This window comes from Vigna umbellata, chromosome 1, assembly GCF_029865625.1.
Source record: "Vigna umbellata cultivar VRB3 chromosome 1, Vumbellata_1.0, whole genome shotgun sequence".
NCBI classification, from domain to species: Eukaryota; Viridiplantae; Streptophyta; class Magnoliopsida; order Fabales; family Fabaceae; genus Vigna; species Vigna umbellata.
This window is the reverse complement of record NC_142165.1, coordinates 58,684,319-58,694,411: the sequence shown is the minus strand read 5'-3', so window position 1 is coordinate 58,694,411 and position 10,093 is coordinate 58,684,319.

Genomic DNA, 10,093 nt, shown 5'->3' with positions numbered 1-10,093 from the left:
AAAGGAGCCAAAAAGGGAGGTGCTTGCGGAATGTGAAATGCACCAGCATTTTTCACCCAAGAGAAGATCAATCCACGTGACATTGGTTGACTTGGAATTAGGCATGAACCTTGCTTGCTGAGTTGGAATGAGGCATTGACCATGCTGGATCAAAATGGACGTGCATCCTATTTGAATTTATGAGGGAATTAAATCAGAAATTAGGCTCCTCTTCACTTATAAATAAGAGGGCCTCCTCTTTATATTTTCTCACTTTTGAGCTTAATGATATGCTGCAGAATTTACTTTCCAGCTCTTGTGCTCTTAAGCCACCTTTGATTTACTACTTCTTCTCTCTTTCTCAAGCTTTCTTCCTCTGTAGGAAGGCCCTCTGAGCTGTGAGGCTTCACCCATACAACTCTTCTCCATTAAAACCCTTCAAACACTACACTCTTTCATCAATCCGCTGCACCTTCATTCACTGCTGGTTTCTTTTGGTCTAGAACCTCTCCCTACCTGCTTCCAGCTAGAATTAGTCTTCATCAATGTGATAATGACATATTTTACCATGATTTCAGTAATGAATTAAGAGAAAATGTCAATTCCTCCTTAGCTTTATGCCTTGTAAATCCTAGTTTTCCTTTAGTTTGTTAAGTGGTTGCACCGTAAGCTCTAATGAGATATTTTGGTCATTAATCCCTACTTTTATGTGCTTAAAGTAGTTGCAAGAAGTCTATGCATCAAATGGAGGAACTGGAAAGCAAGGAAAGTAAGAAAAATAGCAAAAATGAAGGGCTAGAATTCTGCTGAAGCTAGCTCGAACGCCCCTGGCTTAAGGGCGCTTGAGCGTCAATGCACCACGACTGACGCGCGCCTGAGCGGTCCTTCTTCTGGGCGCTTGAGTGCCAACTTTGCTAACATGGCATCTTTGCCCTATTTCACTCATAAACGCGAAGAGTTTTGGATCTTTTGCTGCCCAAACACGATTTCTCTCATTGGGAGCTCTTGGAGGCGAGCTAGGAGCTATGGGAACAGTCCTTCTTCACCCTTGGGTCTTCTTCCTTCTTCCATTTCCACCATTATTGTAAGCTTGAGCTTTCCATTCATGGAGAGCTAGTTTCATTGTTGTTGGGGGATTGATGTAGCCACTGAACTCTTATGTAAACTATTGTGTTTTGAAAGAATATACGCCTCTTTCATTGATTGTTAGTGTTTAATTCCTTTTCTTAATGCTTGTTGTGAAGTTGCTACCTATGGCATGATTTTAGGGTTTGCTTGATATTGGAAAATGTTGGGTAAATCTGGACTTGGATTAGACACCTAAAGGAAATAGTATCTAGGGATAGAACTAGGACCTTTGGTTGTCTTAAATCTCAATTCTTAATGCAGAAATAATTGTTAGGTTTTCCAAGGGATTGGAGCCTAATAAGGAAGTCTAGGCTCTCTCTACCAAGGGATTGGGTTTGAGTAATTTAATAGATTGACATTGGCATATTAATGAAGAGGAAGTGATTTTCTATACATAAGAGTGAAGTAGGTGAAATCATACCCCCAACAATATTGTTCCATGTCATTTCTAATCTTTCCATTTCCAAGTGTTTGAGTATCAAAGATCACTTTTACCATTTATGTTTCATATTTACTTCAATTGCATTAAAACCCAAATTATGGAATCATTCTTTAGTCTAAGCTAGTTAGAAATTATACGATTGTCTGGTGACACGAGTATCTTGGGAAACAATATCCGGTCTTTACCGATTTTATTACTTGATACGATTTGGTACACTTGCCAAAGTCTCAACAGTATGTTGTTAAAACCACTTATCAGTAAAGAGTCTTATAGAAGACTGAAATGACACATGCGAAAAAACAATGTTCACATGCATAGTAAAACGCAAAATCTAGAGAGAGCATAAACTAACTTACTTTTATGCAAAAATTGATCGAATACACTTGAAGACCTCACTTCAGTGAATACTTAAGCGCTTTTTGATCTTCAAACACATGAACTATGGGTTAGGAGACTTAAAAATATTGTAAAGAGCTTTTAGAGGAAAAGTTTTTAAAAAATAGTTTGTTTTTAGATAATAAAATTCAATAATAAAAATTTTATTTATACGTGAACTTTTAATATCACAATAATCGAATTTTATTACTTATAACACACTATCACTTATAATATCCTATTTTCTACACTCTCACATTATTGATTCAAATTTTTAAATTCACCCTTATATTTGACATCCTTTTATGTTAAACTGTACTAGGAAAATATATATGATGTTTATTAAAGACTAGTTTCTCATTTTTCTTTAGTTTAACGAAAAAATATATATAATTTAATAATTTTAATACTTACATTATTTTAATATAACAATAGTTAAGAAAATTTGTAAATAATTTAGTAGGATTCACTATTAATTAACTTTGTAGTTTAGTTCGATTTTGTGGAACTATTTTATATTCTCTTTTTTCGTGCGAAATCTTAAGTAACCGTGATAACATGTTGAGAAAAACCCGTGTGAATTTCAGTTTAAGACTTGTTACACCGAGAAAAACATATTTTATCTCATCAACATCAACATATTTAAAAAAATAAAACTATTTAAACACACCGCCGGAAGTAGAAAATTATTCCATTACTAATACATAACTACAGGTAGTTATTCCACTATATATTAATACACAACTACTTTTTGTTGATTAATACAGCTTATACGATTGATTTCCCGATTAGATGTTAATATATATAAAAAATGGAGTATAGAATTAAACCTAGATTTGAAATATCATAATTCTATAATTACAATATGTTAAATGCTTTCATTTAAGAAAAAAAAAATCAAATATAGTACATAATTATCCCATTCACACGAAAAGAATACATATTTAGTTCCCAACCATTGAAAATGAGTAAGTACCTGTTCACTTTGCTGAGGATCTTATTCCCATCAAAGTTAAATATACGATAAGATCATTCGACAGCGTGTACATATTCAATTTCATTTATAATATGTTTCAATGATCTCTATATATGATTTTGAAATTTATCATTTGGCATTTTATCAGTTGCATCTTTGCATAATTAACTAACTTTTAGAAAATATTTTTTTTTTTAATTTTAAGATAATTATATCAGTTAATCAATCCTTTTTCGCTTTTTTATAGTCGTATTATATACATCCAAGGTTCCTAGACCACGATAGTATAAAATCTATTATTAGTCGAATACATATCTGTCTACAAAATTGACATGTACTCAGTTTGTATTTATTCAATCGGGAACCACATCATGTCAACCACTTATTATTCACTAATCCATAATTAACTACAATACTTTCAACTAGATATTATGAACTTCGTATATTCTAAAAGTTAACAAGTTTAGAATTGCGGCTTTGGTTTCTTATTATATATGTATTAAATGATTTAAGGTTAGTATAGTATATATTTTGGGATATGAATAATCAACCTTTTTAATTATTTTATTTATGTTAACAAAATTGTAGTTTGACAATTATCATTTAATGATGATATCTAGGTAATTGGGTTCGTTGAGTTATATTGTGTTGGAAAAATAAATAAATAAATTACGAGTTTGGGTTTTGATTAAAGTTATTGCGGATAAGAAGATATTTATATAAACTTATGAATTTTAAGTAATGTAAATTTAATGATCATGGTTGGTTACAGCTAATTAGGTGATTAATGTTTATATGAGAGTGTTTTACTTAGGTTAAAAATTAATCTCGTTGACAATTATGAGCTTGTAAGATTTATTTTGTTATTAATGTATGGCATCAATCTGACAAGAATGAGATTGGTTTTTATATGTAGCTAATATATATATATATATATATATATATATATATATATATATATATATATATATATATATATATATATATATATATATATATATATATTATTGGAAATATTAAATAATATTATTTTATTTTACTAAAGGATAAGATAAAGTTGAAGGCATTAAAATAAATGTTGTGATTTAACGTTAATTGTAGCATATGATTTATTTGAATAAAGTTGAAATTGGTTTGGACATTTGAAGTTGTTTTTATGCATTGATGTTTTAAGTGGATAAAGTCAAGAACAATTTTTTTTCTTTTCAAGTTTACACTAGTGTAAAAAATACTCTTTATAGCAACTATTTATACCAGTTATAATTCATAAAGTATAAAAAGTGGCAGTGCCATAATTATAAATATATCAACACTTTTTATTTTGGTTGTAGTTATAACATGTATTGAAATTGGGAATGGTGGCATTTTTGTAAAAAGAATAAAACTTTGTATATCATTTCTAGTTATAACTGGTATAGAAAGTTAATTTGGTAACATTTTTGTAATACATAAGAAAGTTTTATATATTGATTCTAATTATAACCAGTATAGAAAGTGGATGTAGTGTCATTTTTGTAATAAATAAGAAATTTTTTATACCACTTCTAATTATAGCTGTTATACAAAATAGACGCGGTGACATTTTTGTCACAAATAAGAAAACTTTCTATAACGATTCTAATTATAACCAGTATAAAAAAGTAATTTTTTATTTATTTTTATATGAAAACTCTCATAACCATAGTTGTCACGAGCAAGCTTCTCATAACCACTTCTTCTTTCTCTCTACTCAACAACAATGTCGAGTATATACTCCCTCTAATAAACCTTTCTTATGTTATTCACTTTACTCTCATGCCAAAAGCTTCAAACCTTGGGCCACCAAGGGCTCAAACAATTGTCCCTTAACCGACATCATTTTTTAACCCTTTAAAGAGGTCAAGAAGGAGCTCGACCTTGTCCCCACACTTCTAGAAGCTTCTCTTGCTCGCTAAAAGTATATCAATGAGTGTGAAGTTGTTGTCAATGAACAGATCAAGTGTGTTGGGCTTCCTACTTCAATATTTTCTTACTTCAAAAGTAAAATTCACCAACGATAACCCCTTATAAATTTCAATTTTTTTTTTGTGGAAACAGGTTCATCTACTCCCTTCCCTTCTCTATTTCATTTTTCATTCCTGTTGGGGTTTTAACTAATTTTCCATAACAAATTTTGTTTCTATTCTTTACCTATTTGGGAGTTTATATTTTGATGGTGATTTGGATTGTGTGCTATATGCATTGAGATGAGTTTTATGAAGTATGACGAAGTGTTGATATTTTCAGTGGATGTTTGAAAGATTCGTGAAGAAGGATTTCCATGATTGAAATGTTTTTTTATACTGATTGTGCGCTTAACCGATACAAAAAGTAACACTTTTTAAACCTATTCTGGAACCGGTATAGAAAGTGGAAACTTTCTATACTTTCTGCCTCTATACAAGTTCTAGAGTAATATTGTGCGATGCAAAAATGTTCTAGTAGAGACATTTTTCTAGAATTGGTTTTACATATGGTTTACCTATCTCACACTCCTCGTAGAGATAATTTGGTTAAAGGATTTGAAAGTACCAAAGGAGTGACAGGCAAAGATGCAACTAGTTTTTGTTTAGCCTTAGTGGAGTATGTCAATGAAATTGTGTCATAGTACATCTAAAGAAAAAAATATGTGAGTTTAAAAGAAAGCACAAACATGAAAACAGATCATTGTCAAGAGCCAAAGCAAGTGATAATAGATACTCCAAATGTGAAGACTATGGGCATGAAACTAATCAATGTCCTAATTGTTATCCAAGTTCCATGATTAATGGAGATTTCAAGAATTACAACATATACTTGAAAAAGAAGGAAAGAAAAACAAGAACAAAAGAGAAAACAGTTTGAATGCAATTAATTTTCATCTATACATCAATTTGAATGAGATTAGGAAACATTTAAAAACTTTGTAATTCTTTTTACTAATTTAAATTCGATAAGTTAACATAAAACCAAATTGAAACGAAAATGAACCTTTCGTATATAATTATATCGAATTTTGTTACTAACTGTCTATTGTGTAGTAAGATATGCATAGTACATCAATCAAGTTTGTGTGAGTATCACGTCAGCATCAATTGTTTAGGTTAAAAGAAAAAGGTTGCAACTTTTGGTACGTTGTAAAAGATTCCAACAGGAAGCTTATGACCCTGTGATGCAACTATGGTAATGTCACGCAGCAAACGACAAGGAAAAAAAAATTCGACTTGAAATTGGTATTTTTCGAAATAAATAAATATTCCATTGCAATAGGAACAAACTTTGATTCAGACATACTATTTTATGCTTTAATTCCCCCTCAACCGTTCATTTAAAATGAATAAGTATTTGTTCGCTTTGCCGAGGATCATATATAAAGTATCAATTATACGAGAAGATATCAATCAAGGTGAATGTATTCCATTTCATAATTATATATCATGTTTGAAATTTAGTGTACATGTCCAATTTTTTCATTTTATCAGTTGAGTGTTTGCACAACAATTTTTTTAAAAAAAGATTATATATATTTTAAAATTCAGTGAAATAAATGAGATTTTTTATTTTCGTTCATGTAAAAAAATTACGAATTTTGATTCCTAATATTATATGATAATAACTAATTATTTATATATTAAATAAAAGGTTACATACATTTCAAATGAAAAATTATAATATAATCTTAACATGTGTCACTTAAAAAAATATCCTAAGCTTCGTAAAATAAATATTATTAATCTATCGTAAAATCAATACTAAAGAATTAAAACAATAATTCACAAATTTGTAGAAATGAAAATGATGTAAAATATCTTTGATACAAGAAACAAAAATTCACATTATTTGTAAAAAAGGTAGTATCATAATGAAATTTACAGAAAATTTACCCGAGAGACCAATAATTTTGGAAGACTAAAAATATATTAAATTTTCTGCCAAAATTATTTTTGTAATTTTTTAGAATTTTCTTTTCATGAATTAATATTTTTCAAGCATACATTACAGTTGTATCTGTATAGTTGTTTCTCTCTGAAGTATTTTAACAAGAACCCTTGAATTTCGACCACATATGTATGCATTCTCTTTCAGATCCAGATATCATATATGTGGATCAAGATAATAAAAAAGTATACAAATATATATATATATATATATATATATATATATATATATATATATATATATATATCAAAATTGAAGATAGTGTGAATCTGAGCAAAATCAGACATAGGTTGAGTTAGAGTTAAACTAGAACATTATCAAACTAGTTGAGATTTATGCAGGTTAATCTTAGTTAGGTCAAGTTCAGGTTATACTAAGATGAGTGAAGTCTAAATTAAGTTGAGATAGATTAGGTTAAAGTCAATTCAAGTTCTATTTGGACCAAGTCAAGTTGAGCCAAGTCCAATTTTGGTCAAGGCAAAGTCTGGTTGACACGAACTCGACTCATGTCACACTATGTTATGTTACAAACATGTCAAGTTGGTATAACTAGGCTTACGTTGAGTTAAACTAACATTATGTTTGATTTGAGTTAAACCCACATTAGGACAATTATAGTTAGACCTAGGCTAGACCATGCCAAGTCAAGCTCATGTCAGTCGATTCCAAGTTAGGATGGATATGACCTAATTAGGCTGAAATCATGCATGTTATTAAGTCGAGCCCAAGTTAGGTTACATCAAAGTAGGTTGGATTTGGCTAAGCTTGAATAAACCTAGGTTGGACCCAATTCAAGTTGAACTGGGTTGAGTTTGGCTAGATCGAGATGAGACTAAGTCGAGTTCAACCAAGGTCAATATAGGTCTTGCCTTGGCTAGCCCATGTTAGGTTGTCCTAGACTAGTCCAAGTTTGGATGAGTCAAACTTGGTTAAACTCAAGTTAGGTTTTATTGCGTCAAAATAAGATAAGTTAAGATTATATTGAGTTGGTTCAAGATCGGGTTAGACAAAATTGTATTGACTTAAGTCAAATTTAATCCAAATTAAAAAAGGTCAATTGGATTGGACTTTAATCATAAAAATTGAGACTAAGTTGAGTTGAGATGAGACAAGTTGGATCAAATCACAATTTTTCATATAATTTAATAAAAGCTATTTAAAAACTAAATTATAATTAATATAAATATTTAGAATAATTTATAATTTGAAACATTTTATAAACTTGTGTAATTCTAAAAATTATTTAAGAACTCGTTAAACTAAAGTAATTTTTACTTGAATCATAACCTATTTTATGGAATAACATAAAATATTAAGACTTTTTTAACCTAGTAACTTGCTCTCAGTGAATCAATAAAAAAATAAATTGAAGTTATATCAAATTGATATCTCTAAAAATATATCACAAATAAAAGTTATTATGAAATTTATTATGGTTATAGCAACCATAAAGTTTACATATGTCACAGTTATAACAATTTTTTAAAATATTTAACTAATTTAGAAAATTGCTCGAAATCGAAAAATTATATATTATTAATTTTGAATAAATTTCATATCAATAAATATATTACATGTTTTTTTTTATATTAATTTTTGCAAAAAATATACTGAAACTGGAATAACAATAAAAGCTTGGGCAAAATGGTTCCTTCTTATTTTGAGTTATATGTTGAAGTTTCGAAGCAGCATATATTTGTATTCTTTCGTATACATTTTGTGAACAAAATGAAGATTGAAGGCAACTAACAAAGTTAGGGTGTTGCTCCCTCCACCACCACCACAGCCTTCTCCCTCCACCTCCCCTTTACTATTTTGTCCCTCAGTAAAATTTTATTTTTAGAATTATTGTTTTTTAATTTTACTCATTTATAACATATTTCACTGATAACCTACGTAGTTCCTTGTATGAGTAAAATATTTTTCTGCAAAGCTCAGTGATCGTGAAAAGAATTATCAAGCAATCTTCCTCTTGCTTTCGGTACAGTACGTGGTGCAGTGCGTTTGTGGTGTAATGTGCTTGTCGTGGTTCCTCTCCAGGTACGTAGTCATAATCCTTCCAATAATCCTAAACCCTAAACCCTAAACCCTTCCAATAATCCTTCCAATAATCTTTCCAATAATCCTTTAACCCTAAAACGTAAAATGAAAACGAAGCCTAAACGGATGACATCCTTTAACGGATGTCAACATCCGTTTAAGGCAAAACGGATGTCGACATCCGTTTCGCCTTAAACGGATGTTGACATCCGTTGAAGGATGTCATCCGTTTAAGCTTTGTTTTAATTTTATGTTTCTGTTATTATTTTATTAGATATTTTAATATTTTGATTTATTATTTTTGAATATTTTTTTAATGTATTTTAATAATGTATATTTATATTAGTTTATATTTAAATATTAAAATATTAAAATAATAAAATAATAAAAATAAAAAATTTTAACTTTAAGGATATAATTGGAATTAAAGATAATTGGGGAGGTGGAGGGAGAAGGCTGTGGAGGTGGAGGGAGCAACACCCACAAAGTTAAGCTTTTGGGCTTTTGGAACAACTAGGATTTGGGCTCAATCCAAAACCATTCTACAAATTATATCAAATAGGTTTAATCATTTCGAAGATCCTTAATACGTATTCGTGTCAATTAGTGTACATTTGTGTCAATTAGGTCATTGTATTACGAAAGAGCTCAGTCTTTTTTTTATGTAAAACTGAGTCAATAATGTTTCTAATGGTTGTGGACGGATATGATTTTAAATTTAAAAAAAAAAACTTTTTTTGGATTATTTAATAAAAACACATAAGGTTAAAGAGCTCCAAATGCGACGAGCCCGGCGAAAGTATAGCGAGGGCACAAGAGCGCGTTTCTACTTCTTCTCTTCATTTTGAATCGTCGAGTGAGGAGGAAGCTTCCTTCTCCTCTTCCTTTTCTGATTTTGATTGGGTTGTAGGAGTTACCGTTTTCTGATTTTTGCGAATTGAGATGGTTGTTGTGCTTCTTTTTTACATATTGAAATGCGTTTTGAAGTATTTCTGTTGCGATATTGGAGTTAGGGTACAGATTGAGAATGTTAAAGTATTGCAGTTTGGGGGAATTTCAAGTTCCCATTTCAAGTTTTCGCGCTAAAGTTCATCTTCCCTTGTTATCTGAAATTCAATGTCTCTCTCGTTCCTTCTTCAATTTCTTTTGCAATTTCTGTTAGGTATTGGCTATTTCGGTCACGGTGTTATCTATTTGAATTTAGTTTACAGTATTTG